The 14,136-nt window shown below is 42.2% G+C and overlaps 1 protein-coding gene across 4 annotated transcripts in view; it reads left to right on the top strand.

Annotated features, from left to right (window-relative positions):
- Positions 1-14,136, top strand: part of ARHGAP10 (Rho GTPase activating protein 10) — a 323,489-nt gene that overhangs the window by 294,501 nt on the left and 14,852 nt on the right. The gene's annotated exons all lie outside the window — the stretch shown is intronic.

Genomic DNA, 14,136 nt, shown 5'->3' with positions numbered 1-14,136 from the left:
CTCTGTTCTCTAATCAGTGGGACCACCTGAGGAAGCAGGACACATGAAAAAAGCCTTTCTTGACAGCATCTCTGAGTTCCCCATGTGGAAAAGTGGATAGGAGCTGTTTCAAATCTGTTTTGAGTTTAATTTGTGGCAGTTTTGGCTTGCACAGAGGAAATTTGTTATTGTCCTGCTCAGATACTCGGGATGTCCTCTCACCAGCAGCGTAAACTTTTAGACCTAGGATAGTGTGTGCATTGTGATCAATAGACTCTTGAAACTGTCAGTAGAATGATATTTTAGTTGTTTGAATTTTCAAGAGCTTTATGCCAGTGTTCTCTGTTTTCTCCATAACATGCTGCATACTTGACAACTGGTGAATGAAATATCTGATTTTGTCATCTCAGTTTGGCTTAGTGCCAGGCGTGTGCAGATCAGCTCAGGTATATTAGGACAAATATACCAGAACAAACAATACCATGGTCCTGGTTTGACTACATGGTTTGTCTTTCTGCGTTGACCAAGCTGTGGAATAAATGCGGATTGGTGGTGGGGTGGGACATCAAAAGAGTGTCAAATTACAAACAAATGCTCAGAGAACAAAAACAAAAAAAGAATCCCACTAATAATTACATGCCATTACTTGATTAGTCAGTCACATTACATACGAAAATACATTTTACAGTTCAGCCTTGAGAGTACTTGGGCGTCTTGTCTTCAGTTAAAAAACATTTTTTTTTTTTTAAATCAAAGTTGCCTAAAATAAGTCAGAGATAATGATGTCATCTGACCCTAGCTAGGCATTCTTGGGACTTTAAATGGAATCGGAAAGTGTTCCTCACATTACTCGGCTTTTTATAGTTACTGCTGGATTCACATGAAATCATTATGAACTTATTAAGTATTAAAAGGCTGGGAGACATTTGGTATGCTAAAATTTTGGGGTGACCTAAAGACTTTGAAAATGTAACTGAAAGTCCATGTGGAACTCAAAATATGGAAGCATTCTCCAGATGAGATTTATCCCCCCCCCACAAGATTGTAACACATATATATTTAAATGCCGAAGACTGTGTATTGTGGACTTAAATTGCAAAGTACTCGAACATGCTTGTCATTTTTACTATTTTTTTTTTCCAGAATAAAAATACTCTTTTCACTTTAGTGCTCCAAGCACCAGTGAAAGTGGTTACATAGGAACCTAGAATCTAATCCTGGGCACTCTGGGGGTAGAATTTGCATGGGTGCGTGTGGGTGCATGTGCATGTGTTTAAGCAAAAACCAGATTTCTAGTTATTTCTTTCAGTAAGTGTGTATCATAGTGGAGAATAGTTTAGTTAGTCCTACTTCTTCCGGAGTGGTTCTGTGGGAAAGTGACATTATAAGCCATGATATAGCCAATGCTCAATTCATAGCACGTTCATGCCTGAAACATGAAGAGCTTGATATTTTTGGTCATAAATCAAACGAGGAGTGAATTCCCCAGCTTCCTATTCATACAAATTTTAAAATGTCATGGAAAGCACTCCGACACTGAGAGGCCAAAAAAGCAGGGGAGAAAATAAGTAGCTGAAACAAGTCTGGAAAGATTTGTGTTATAATTTGGACTTCCTCCTACTTCAAGAATTTGGTTCTTTCTGTGTAGTGGATAAAATGTATGTATATTTCTCTTAATTATATAGAGTGTTCCTTGTGTGTCTTTTGAGGGATTTTCTTCTAAGCATATTTCAGTCCAGATTGATCATGAAGCGAGGAATGCATCTCAAGCTTGAGCACACATCAGGATCACCTGGGGGGCTTGTGAAGCCCCCACTGCCGGCCCCTTCCCAGAGTGACCCTGAGGTTTGAGGGCCAATCTCTGAGCATGCATTTCTAGCAGAATGCCAGGTGATACAGACAAATGTCCCGCCCTCCCCCTGGTTCCAGGCATGTGTGGTTGTAAACAGCTTCCCTGAGGAGTGCAATCAGGATAAGTGATACCTCTTCTTCACTTTATTTTCTTTTACGTCGTCTGGGATGGTGTGTTCCTGTCTTCAGGCCCCCTTCTGTGGCTCCCCCATACTTTGATTCTCTTTGCCTGAAATATCTCCCCGCTTCTTTGCTCAAGGCAATCTGACTTATCTTTAGGGTCTAATTTAGTTTCCACTCTAAAGAAGCTTTCTCTAGCTCTGTAGTCTACAGGAAGATTCTAAATATCTTTCTCTGTCTATACTTAATAATGGACATTGGGAAAATACTGCCTTCTAGTATTAGGTAATATTTACCTTTTAGTGTTAGTTGATATTTAAGTGGTATATGTGTATGTGTATGCGTATCTATATACTCACAACAGTGTCTCTGCCTGCCTGCCTGCCCATTTATGTATTTTAGTTGGTGCACGCTATAATAACAAAAATACTGTGAGAGCTTATTTATTTATTTCTGCTTAATGACAGAAATTTATTTCCCACAGTTCTAAAAGTTAGATTTCCAAGATCAAGGTGTCTGCATGGCCAGGTTCTGGTGAGAGCCTGCTTCCAGTTTGTGGAGTGCTTGCTGGCTTTGTGACTCTTCTTATAAGGACACTAATTCCATTCATGAGGATTCTACTCTCAGTACATCACTGGATTCTACTTACTTTCCAAAGACCCCACTTCCTAATAGCATCACATGTGAGGAGGTAGGATTTTAACATATGAATTTTGGAAAGACACAAACATTCGGTCCACAGTACTATCTTTCCCTCATTCCAAGATAGATTATAAAAATTATTGATGATAGAAATTGAGTTTTATACTCTTCGAACTTTTTAGTGATCTTAACGTAGTTATTAAAGTAAGAAATAGAACATTATGCATTTATAAAAATGGTCTCCTTTTGGAAATCTCCTTTCTTTCTGTATATCACTGAATGTCTGTTAAGTAACTGTGTTTCATTTCTGCTCCATCTTCCTTCTTCCTTGTAGAGATTAACAGCTCTTCCTCCAGGAATTTCACAGAATTAATCTCACCATTTTCTCTTTAGAGCATTTTTCTTTGTTTCCTTACCATTTGTAAATTTGTTTCTCATTGTGTGGTGTTTTTGTTTCTTTTTTTTTTTTCCAATCCATGATCTCTGCACACAAACTATACAGTATTGAATAGAATAGGCTCTGAGTAAATACTGATTAAGACTCCTTTTAATGAAACTAAAATTGCTGTGGGGTCATTAAACCTCTACTGAGGGCTTTAAAGAAGGAGGCAATGCCTGGACTGCCTGGTTTTAATCCAGGGTAGTGATTCTGTATTACAAAACATACACTTGCCTAATCTCATGTCCTGAAAAATCGACAACTGTATATGGATCACATAGGACCCCGGTAGCTCGGCTGGAAAGAAATGCCATGACCCTAGCCGCCGGAAAGCACATTTGCAGAGGGAAAGCTACAGCAGCAGAGATTCTGATCGGGGCAGTGTGTAAATACAGCAGTAGCCTCTGACAGGTAGAAAACAATACAGCAGAATTGGATTTCTTGGGTTTCTGCTGATGTTTATGACTTGTGGGTATTATTCATTGCAGTCAATCAATCTGGAGCTATTACTTACCTGTACACTCAGTAAGGTGATGGGTGACTTCATTGCCAGTGAAGAATTGCTAGCTCAGTCTCCTTGGGGGACATTACATCATAGGTCAAGGTATTTCAGATTTTCCGAAGTCATTTTTTTTTTTTTTCCAATAAAGTAGTTTTCTCTAAACAGATTTTCTTCCATTGTAAATGATGGAACAGGTTCTTGACAAGTAATCCTTTTAGGTTCCCAGCCCCAAAAGAAATTCTCTTGTAAGAAATAGCAGCCATTGCTATCTGCTTCCCCCAAGATTTCAAATGAAAAGGAACAAACTCCTTTTGTGCCCGCACTTTCCCACCTTCAAGATGGCGGCATCATAGAATAGTTTTTTGTAGCTGGGAATGTTGGTATCCCAAGGTATGGTTCACTGTGTGCTCTGGCAGGCCAGGCGGGCAGTAGATCCTTCTGTCCCATCTGATTAGAGGCTTGGCTTAGTTTATGCTGAATATTAAGAAAGTCCTAACCCATCTTTCCCAGTTGCTGCCCAGAGCTCCTCTTGTGCAACAGATTCATGCCTACCCAGACTTGATGCTGGTTGCTTGAAATCATCTGACAGTAGATTCCCACTCTCATTTACAGCCTTGGGCTGCATGTCATCTGTAGGCTTAGTGTTGCACTCACTGGTAACCATTTGTATTCTTATCAATGAAATCACTTGCGTTTGAGTTGTGCAAATAGAGGTCCCATAGACAACTACTTGGCATTTTAAATTACTTGACTGTTGGTTCCATGATTGCTTTTTGGAAGTTGATGAAAACATTTGGTGGGCGATCTCACAGTACCTTTGAAGTTTGATTTGTGCCTTGGTGTACCATGACAAACCATGAGTTATTTGTCTGAAGTTTGGAAAACTAATCACCTTAAAACAACTTTTAACAGATGTCTGTGAAATTTGGCATACACCTAGAAACTCTAAGATCGCGGTCATAGGTAAGCTTTGTCTCCACCTCCTCTTCCTCTCATTTTCTTCCCATTTACTGTCTTTTCCACCCCTTTAGGGAGGGCTACTTCAACCCCATCACTTCTTGATTTTACAGCTCCCAACCCTTCTTGGGCCAGGGGCAGTCAGTTCACCCTAGAAATTGGTATCTCATGTTTTTCCCTCTCTTGAAATGATCATTGTTTAAAAAGAAAATCAGGAATTTATCTTTTAAAACTTTTTTTTCCCCCACATCTGTTTTTTTTTTTTTTTTCCCCTGACTTGACTAAAATGAACACAGAGTACTTTTGTAGCAAAGGGAAGAAAGCTCTGTAAATTTAAAAAGATCTGGCGAAGGACAAATCGCCCATCATAGGAATTTCCAGCATTGTTAGTGGTTAATGGGGAGATTGTATCATAATAAGTGCATTGCTTTCCTCTGCTTACCTGTAGGCTGGCCCTGGTTATAGAACATGGTAGGTTACATTGACTGAGATCTCTAGGATAGCTAGTGCCTTCATATGGAAGGGTGTCCTTTTTGGTGCCACGTAGTATGAGGAGTGAACTGGAAGCCAGGCCCCCTCCCACTCCCCCCTCTCCCCTCTCCTTACCAAAGTGACTAGCAAAGTCCCCGGGTGGATTCAGAAAGATAGAAGCCTAAGATAAGATGGCTCAAGTGAAGGCAGAATGGAGCCAAATGAGCAGGGGGAGCATGTGGCCTTGCCTTGAGCCCACAGCAGCCTTTTAAATTATGCTCAGGGGCACCTGGGTGGCTCAGTCGGTTGAGCGTCCGGCTTCGGCTCAGGTCATGATCTCACAGTTTGTGAGTTTGAGCCCCAAGTCGGGCTCTGTGCTGACAGCTCGGAGACTGGAGCCTGCTTTGGATTCTGTGTCTCCCTCTCTCTCTGCCCCTCCCCTCCTTGTGTTCTCTCTCTCTCTCTCTCTCTCTCTCTCAAAAATAAACATTTAAAACAATTAAAAAAAAATAAAGGCCCTTTTCTCAGAGGCTTCTACAGAAGAGGTTCCTACACTGAGAGGAAGAGGAGGTCCAAGCTGAGTCCCCTTGGAATAAACACAGTAACCAGGAGTAATAAGACAACTTCAGGCCAACCCCTAAGGCTTCCCCAGGACTACAGAGGCTATTTCCCTGAGCTATTTAGTAAGGAGCTTATGTAACTGATGAACCAGGAAGTCAGGTCAACTTAAACTAAGATATCAAATTAGGTTCTCAGAGGGAAGGAAAATCCAAATAGGCGGCCACCTGGAGCTCCAAGGGGAACGGGAACTGGGTTTTAGTATATGTGATACCTTGAAACCTCGAAGCAACCCAGAGGGGCAGATGCTGTTATTCCCTTTCAACAGATAATCCTGCTAGGCCTTGATTTGTTTAAATAATTTATATAAAGTCTCCAAGGTTCTAAGAGCAGAATGAGGATATGAAAGCCCATCCTAACTCTAAAATCAATGCTTTACCAGCCTAAACTCTCTTCCAATTTACAGAGAACTCAGGACGTCCCTGACTACACTTTGATATTAAGGCACAGGCAACCAATCCATGCACAGAAAATGATAAAGTATAACAACAAAAACCAATGAAACAAATAATAATGAGAGGAATTCATTGTTTTCTCTGAGTGTTAAGCAGGACAAAAGCTATAACAAAATTCAGACGTGTGTCTTCATTTTGGAAAGTCAACTTTTCATTATGGGGCTTTAAAGTTAATGTGAGCAATCAACATTATCAACTGAAAATGAAACCTTTGGATTTCAGTACCTATAGTGACAGCACAAAGGAAGACGTGAATTAGGCCACATGCAAATCCGAGTACACAATACAAATACCAAAAATATCCTAGGAAGACACACGGATACGTATGGAAGGATGTGAGCACGTTAGGCAGTTGGTATGGCATCATTTCTGTACAGACTTGGAGAGAAGATTCAAGGAAATATCTGGGACAAAAATTGTACCCCCAAAAATGAATGTGAGCAGACATTTATGGCTGGAGGTCGAGTATGTGGGTCCTGTGATTAGCTTCAAGACCTTTACTGAAGTTAAAGAGACAACTGGATATCACATTACTCATTAAAAAATTATGAATGCTGGGGCGCCTGGGTGGCGCAGTCGGTTAAGCGTCCGACTTCAGCCAGGTCACGATCTCGCGGTCCGGGAGTTCGAGCCCCGCGTCAGGCTCTGGGCTGACGGCTCGGAGCCTGGAGCCTGTTTCCGATTCTGTGTCTCCCTCTCTCTCTGCCCCTCCCCCGTTCATGCTCTGTCTCTCTCTGTCCCAAAAATAAATAAACGTTGAAAAAAAAAAATTAAAAAAAAAAAAAATTATGAATGCTGCTCCATTGCAGACTTTCAGATTTCCAAGCCTCTCAGTTCTGTTGGTGGGGAGGGATGCCCTCCTCCCCAAATCTCGGTCAAAGGTGTGGCATGATGAACATGCAGCAATCAGATTCAAGTGTTTATTCCCCACAGATAATCCTAAACCAAAGCCACCTGACCTAATGTGGGATCAGTGCTCCCTCTTCAAAACAAGGGCACAGCCACTGTTATCTCACTGGGTTTCAGATCCAGGGGAAACCCACACTTCAAACAATGCTTGCATATGCAACGAGGTCATTTCAATCCTTACAGTAGAGTAAGTCTAAGGGCACCATGATCACTGGGGCAGACAGCTCAGGGACAAACTCTATCTCTGTCCCTTATTAGTCTTGTGGCTTGGGGCAATTTTCCTACTTCGGTGTGCTTTGGTTTCACTATCTTTAAAAATGAAGATATATCTACCTGACTTGGTTAATGTAAGGATTAAGATGAAATACCATTTTATAAAGCGGCTGAAACAAAGTCTGGTGGTCCCCAGTAATTAATGCTCCTTTGTCCTCCTGGGAAATGCAAGAGAATAAGTATCCAATCAAGCCTTCTCTACAGCCTCTAACCACCAGCCACTGATGAAAAAAAAGCTTCTACTCCCTCTAAGTCCCCAATCCCCCAAAAGAGAGTCCAGAAAGGAGCCAACTTCTGAGCATAATTAAATTTTTTTTTGTAGTGTTTTTATTTATTTTTGAAGGAGAGAGAGAGCATGAGCGGGGGAGGAGCCCTAACACGGGGCTCAAACTCGTGATCTGAGCTGAAGTCAGACACCCAACCCACTGAGGCACCCAGGCGCTCTGTAAAGGGCCTTTGCGTATTGCATGACCAAGGCATGGGGCACCTGCTGGGACCCAGTCATTCTGTAGATTATTTTGAGCACTATGGGTAGCTCTCCCATTACAACATATTACTCATAAAAACAGCTTGTAAGTAACTGAAGGATTTTTCTTAACAGAGTCATGTTGTACCCCTTTGGAGCTGCGCTTGGTAGCTCCCGTTTTATATGTTCAGGCTTCACATTGGGTGGCAGCTGTTTTCCACGTAAGAATTGAGCTGGCAGAAACATTTTTGTCAGTTATCCTGAAGGACCTCAGTGCCGAGACCTCTAATGCCCCATGATTTTCTGAAATGAAGCTTCAGTTCCTTTTCTGTTCAGCTAGCAAGCTAAAGTTCAACCTTCTTACCTGATTCCAGTGATCATCCGGAAGAAAGAAAAATGGGATTCAAGGAACACTATTCGAGCAAAAGAATAGTTAGAGATGTAATTCTAAGACAGTTCTTTTATAGTAAATCCCAAGAAAATGATCGCCCTTGGAGTGACCTTTGTAAGCTGTATGATGACCAGGTGGTGGTGTTCTTTCTCCTTAAGGAGGGAACTCTCCAGAAGTCTTAGTATCCCACAGTGGGGAGGACTGAGTGTTCAGTGTGGCCGTGTCTAACTTCAAAAGGCTTTGTCTTATCTATGCTCCAGTGATTTCCTGTGGTGCTCTTTCTCCTCTCCCTGCCCACACCCCTCCTGCAAAAAACTTTCTACTCAAGGCTGATCAAGCTAATTGCTTTTATGTGCTGGCTTGATGTGTTGTTGTCTCCCCCGTGCATGGGAGGCGATCATGAGCAGTTCGTCAGGAGAGCTGCTACTGCGGGCAAGCCCTGGGCCTTTGCAGAGCGGCTTCTGGTGCACACCTGGGAGCCCCATGCCACACAGCCAGTGGAGATGGAGGGGGCAGGGAGAAGGGGCTTCTCAAGCCTGGGGAGTTTGCCATCATTGTTTTCATCTCCCCTAGCTCTCCACTCCAAAGTGGATTCTCATGTGGCTCATCTAATGCAGGGGTTAGCACACTATGGCCCACTTCTACCGGTTTTCATACATAAAGTTTTATTGGAACACAGCCACCCCGGCACTTACGTTTTGTCTGTCACTGCTTTTGCACAGCAGTGATGGCAGAGTTGAGAGACCCAACTGTATGGCCTGCAAACACTAAAGTGTTTACTCTCTGGCTCTTTACAGAAAAAGTTTGTTGACTTTTATCTAATCTATAAATAAAACAAATCATTTTGGGGAAAAAAAAACAGAACAACTTTCCTTAAAACCCAGTTTCTGGCACCTGGGTGGCTCAGTTGTTAAGCATCTGACTTTGGCTTAGGTCATGATCTCATGGTTAATGAGTTCGAGTCCCACATCACGTGAGCATGAGCCCCTTCCAGGTAAGCCCTGCCTCTGTCTCTCTCTCAAAAAAAAAAAAAAAAAAAAAAGAAAAGAAAAGAAAAGAAAAAGAAAAAAACACCCCAGTTGTATCAAGTGAGATTAACTGCCTTAAGATGGGCAGTGCAGGTGATTTTTAAATGTAACCCTTACTAATTTTTGTCTTGTCACTTAACCAAGCAAAAGGTTTCCTTATGGTTTTTGGATGTCTTCAAAGTGTGATCCTAATTTCAAAAGGTCTTTAGTGTTTGACTGAATCAAGAGTTTATTTGGGGTTCTTTTTTATTTTTTACAACCTATTGTTAAAAATAAAAATTTTAGGGGCACGTGTGTGGCTCAGTCGGTTAAGCATCCTACTTCGGCTCAGGTCACGATCTCACAGTTCATGAGTCTGAGCCCTACATTGTGCTTTGTGTTGACAATGTGGAGCCCGCTTCAGATCCTCTGTCTCCCCCTCTCTGTCTACACCTCTCCTGCTTGTGCTGTCTCTCAAAAATAAATAAACCTTTAAAATAAAATAAAAATTTTATTTTGAAATAATTTTAGATTTACAGAAAAGCTACAAAGAGTTCCTCTAGACCCTTCACCCAGCTTCCCTTACTGTTAACATCTTACGCAGAGCCACGGTAGTTTTATTAAGAATAAGAAATTCACATTGGTACAATTCTGTTGACTGTAGACTTTCTTTGGATTTCACTAGTTTTTCCACTCATGCCCTTTTCTTCCAGGGTCTGTTCCAGGATACCATATTGCATTCAGCAACTTCTTTTTTTAAATGATGACATCCACTTAATATCTGTGGGTTTTTTCTCTTTGATATAGTTTATACGTTGTCTTCAGGCAAAGAAAATGATTTGTTAGTGAAGATGGAACCCTGAAAAGCACAGGTGAGATCTGCCTGCAAACTACCTGATGCTGGTAATACAGGCTTCACTTCCTGAGTGTTCATTTGCTCCTGGCCCTGCGCAGTACTTCCCACCTAGCATCCCACTCAAGTCTTTTGGCCACTTCACCTGTTAATGATTCCTTTCTTTTCAGTGAAGGAAGCTGAGACCAGGGAGTGTGACACTCATGCAAGCTTTAGTTTTGGGTGACCCTCAGCCAAGGCTAACAGTGCCACCGTGCAGCAGCCTCCAACAGGCATTCTGAAGTCATTCTCTTGCTCCTGGCCACGGCCTCTAGCGAGTGAGAAGTGTCGTCTGTGTTTACAGAAAAAGGAGAAAGCATAAGGAGATTAGCCACAGCTGGCTTTGGAACCCAGGTCCCTCTTTGGAATGGTGGCACTCACTGCACTTGCAGTTGGTGTAATCACAGTCCTTCAGCACACGGTCCTGTCCCCTGAGTAGGTCTGACTGCCATCCTTCTCCATTCTTCTCCTTGTATTCTGTTCCAGCCACCCAGAAGAATGTGAGGGTGTGAGCTCCATGCAGTCTAGTCAAAACGGAGTTTAGCAGCAACATGACCTCTTTTAAAAATTTTTTTAAAATGAATTTATTTAATTAGAGAAAGAGAGCGCATGCACAGGGGAGAAGGGCAGAGAGAGAGAGAGAATCTTAATCACACTCCGTGCTCAGCGTGGAGCCTGACATGTGGCTCAGTCCCACTACCCTGGGATCATGAGCTGAGCCAAAATTAAGAGTTGGATGCTCAACTGACTGAGCCACCCAGGTGACCGAACCTTTTTTTTTTTTTTTTTTAAATGTTTATTTAGTTAGAGTGCACGAGCAGGGGAGGGGTAGCAGGAGAGAGAGAGAGAGAGAAGACAAAGAATCCCAAGCAGGCTCTAACTTGGGCCCTGATCCCACAAACCATGAGGTCCTGGCCTGAGCTGAAATTAAGAGTTGGACCTCCAACCGACTGAGCCACCCAGGTGCCCAGAGCACCAGCATGACCTTGAGTGAATCCCTTTTAGCCTTCTGAGATGGTCTTCTCATACGTCTCATGTGGAATGGAAGCATACCTTGCAGTAAGTGAATCAGCATATGCAGATTGTGCCTAGCAGGAGCCTGGGTGTGGACAGGTGATGATATTGACACTGGCAGCATCAGCTCAGGGCAGACGCCACCTCGTCCAGAAAGCCTTCCCAGTGCCCACGTGATGGTTAGATGCTTCCTCCTCCGTTCTCCCAAAGGACCCTGGGCAACTCTCTGCATGGCATTCGTCACACTGTGTTATGATTATCAGCTTGTCATTCTCTACTCACTTGACTGGGCACTCATGGAGAGCAGATGTCACAGTCCCCTGGGTGTCCCCAGGGCCTAGCATGGGGCCTGACAGGTAGTTCTCAGACCATGAATGATGAGTGAACAAGGTCCATGTCCAGCTCTCCTAATGGGCAGTGAAGGCCTCCTTGCCCAGCACTGGATAATGGTGACTCTCTTGTCATAGGCGCTTGCATTTCTCACTGCTGTCCCCCTCAGTATGCTCATTTGGAACCAAAAACGTACTGGCTGTGGAATTCTCCCTCTCTGGCACTTAAGGAATAATGATGGCATTTATTTGAACAGAGATTTCCCGTAATATACCGATCTACAATATTTCCTTCTGTCTTTATTAACATTTTCAAACACTTTTGCCCAGGACAGCTGTTCTAGACTTATGCTGTACGTTTCCCAGGCTGGAATGAAAGATCATTTCACTAATGTGTTAGCTTCTGCTCGGAGACCTTGCAAATGAGGTTTTAAAATCTTTCATTCTGACACAAACTTCTGATGTGATTCTGACATCATATAATCATAGTCAAATATCTTGGTACTTGGGGGATTTAATCACTTCACACAAGCAATCGTTTCTTGATATGTGTTCTCCCTTTTCTATGGCCTCTGTCACTGCTCCAAGAGCCTGGAATCAGGCACTTGTATCTCCCACGCTGCCCAAAGCCTGACCTGTCTATGTTATGCAAGAAATGTTCATTAGATACAGACGTTCTCTGGTGACTGGTGCAGCTGTTGTCGAATTTTAACAGTTAAGGTCCTGACTCCCCTCCCCCATTTCTGAAATGCTTGTGTTCTGCTGCTGCCAAAAAGTTTTTAATATGCATGGAGCGTAGAGTCTGGTATTGGAAAAGATCGGGTCACAGTTTGAATCAGAAGCGGCACATACTGCTGATTTGTTGCAGTTTATAAATATAAACTGTAAAGTGGATACATACACAGCTACTGTCATAATGTTATGTTTTTGAGGGTTTATTCCTCCTCACTGTGAAAGCTGCAGGGCCTTTCCCTGCAATACAGACTCCAAAGCAACAGTGTGGCTTTTTCTTTCTTTCTTTCTTTCTTTCTTTCTTTCTTTCTTTCTTTTCTTTCTTTTCTTTCTTTTCTTTCTTTTCTTTCTTTTCTTTCTTTTCTTTCTTTTCTTTCTTTTCTTTCTTTTCTTTCTTTTCTTCTTTTCTTTCTTTCTTTCTTTTCTTTCTTTCTTTCTTTTCTTTCTTTTCTTTCTTTCTAATGGAAAGAAAGCTCTCGTCCCTTTCACAGATGCACATTCTACTCTCTGCTATGTCTTCCAGCCCTCCACCCGCCCCACCAGGGCACAGACTTCTCTGTTGCCTTAGGGATAGCCAGATAGACTTTCAGCCTAAGTAGTTTCAGAAATGAGGTTCTGAGTGAGCAGTATGAAACCTTTATGTGTCTTTAGTGAAACTCTTGTTGCCATTTGTTCCTTTTCTTTGAGAAGGAAACATTCCTCCTCAGAGGAAGGTGGGGATATTGGCTCCTGTGCACTGAAAATGGAGAGGAGTTTTACTTTTGGAAGAAGGTTCTTTCAGTTTAGTGCATGAAATTGGGAAGATAGCAAACAGACAGATATTAGTACTTCTCTTTAATTTATTTCTGTTTTGGTAAGTGTGGTTTCTGAGCTTTTCAGGAAGAGTTGACTTCGGCCTCCATTTCTGCAAACCACAAGTTGGCTCTCAGGAAATATGTGGCATTTAGGTACTTTTTTGAAATTGGTAGCAGCTCATCATTAAATAAAATTGGTGGTTTGTGATCATGCCAGTCTTACTCATCAAAAATTTGTAAAGGGGCAGCAGGAAAAAGAATATAATTTTTTTTAATGCTTAACTCAAAATATTTCGTTATGTTTTAGCAGGTACTAAGCTTTTTGTTCTTAGATTACCCATCATTTTTGGTTTAACCCAAAAGACTTTTTTTTTTTTTTTTAACTAGGATTCTCCTCTGAACCACAGACCTAAAAAAAAAAAAAAAAAAAAAAAAAAGGGAGGGGATGAGTGTTTTCTCAACTCTCCCAAGGATGATAATGTCAAGAACTTTAAAGTCTGAAATCGTACTCTGCTTACAAGCTACCAAATTTGTCTGCTATGATTTCCTGGATTTTGGCAGAAGACACGGGACTCGTGGTGAAAAGACTACTAATTACAGCGGTAGCAATGCTCACAGTATCAGCTCTTTGACCCTCAGTTAACAAAGGGTGGTGCCCCACGGGTGGAGGATACCTGCATAGAGTGTTCTAAGAGAGGATGAGGGGTCAGTTGGTTAAGTGTCTGCCTCTTCATTTTGCCACAGGTCACGATCTTAGGGTACTGAGATTGAGCCCTGTGTGGCACTCTGTGCTGAGTGTGGAGCCTACTTGGGATTCTCTCTCTTCCCCTGCCCCTTCCCCATGCATGCGTGCTCGCTCTCTCTCTCTCTCAAAACGAAAACAAAAAAACAAAAACAAAAACAAAAACAAACAAAAAAAAAAAACAACAAAAAAACAAGAGGAACCCAGAGCTTAGGAAACCCAGATCTTTCATGGTGGTTATTAAAGCCTGCTTTTTTCTCTAGGAGGAGACCCAGTCTCTGTCTTCCCAGGCTGTTTGCCCAATAGACATCCTTGTAAAGATAGTCTAGGACAAAGGCAGAAGTGTAGAACAGTCGTAAGAAGTGCAGAACACGAGAAACCCATCAAGAATTGTCTCCTACCACATAGGTAGCTGGAACTATTCTAAATATATAGGAGAGATGTGACTGATATACATGAATGCCCTAGGGCTTAATTCTCTTCTAGGGCTCAGGCTAAGAAAAACGGAGTCCTTTGTCTAGGCGAAGGGGGGTGGGGGCTGCCATTTCCCAAA

Source organism: Lynx canadensis, chromosome B1 (genome assembly GCF_007474595.2).
Source record: "Lynx canadensis isolate LIC74 chromosome B1, mLynCan4.pri.v2, whole genome shotgun sequence".
Taxonomy (NCBI): Eukaryota; Metazoa; Chordata; class Mammalia; order Carnivora; family Felidae; genus Lynx; species Lynx canadensis.
Note: the sequence above shows the minus strand (reverse complement) of the source record. Positions and strands in the feature narration are given on the sequence as shown.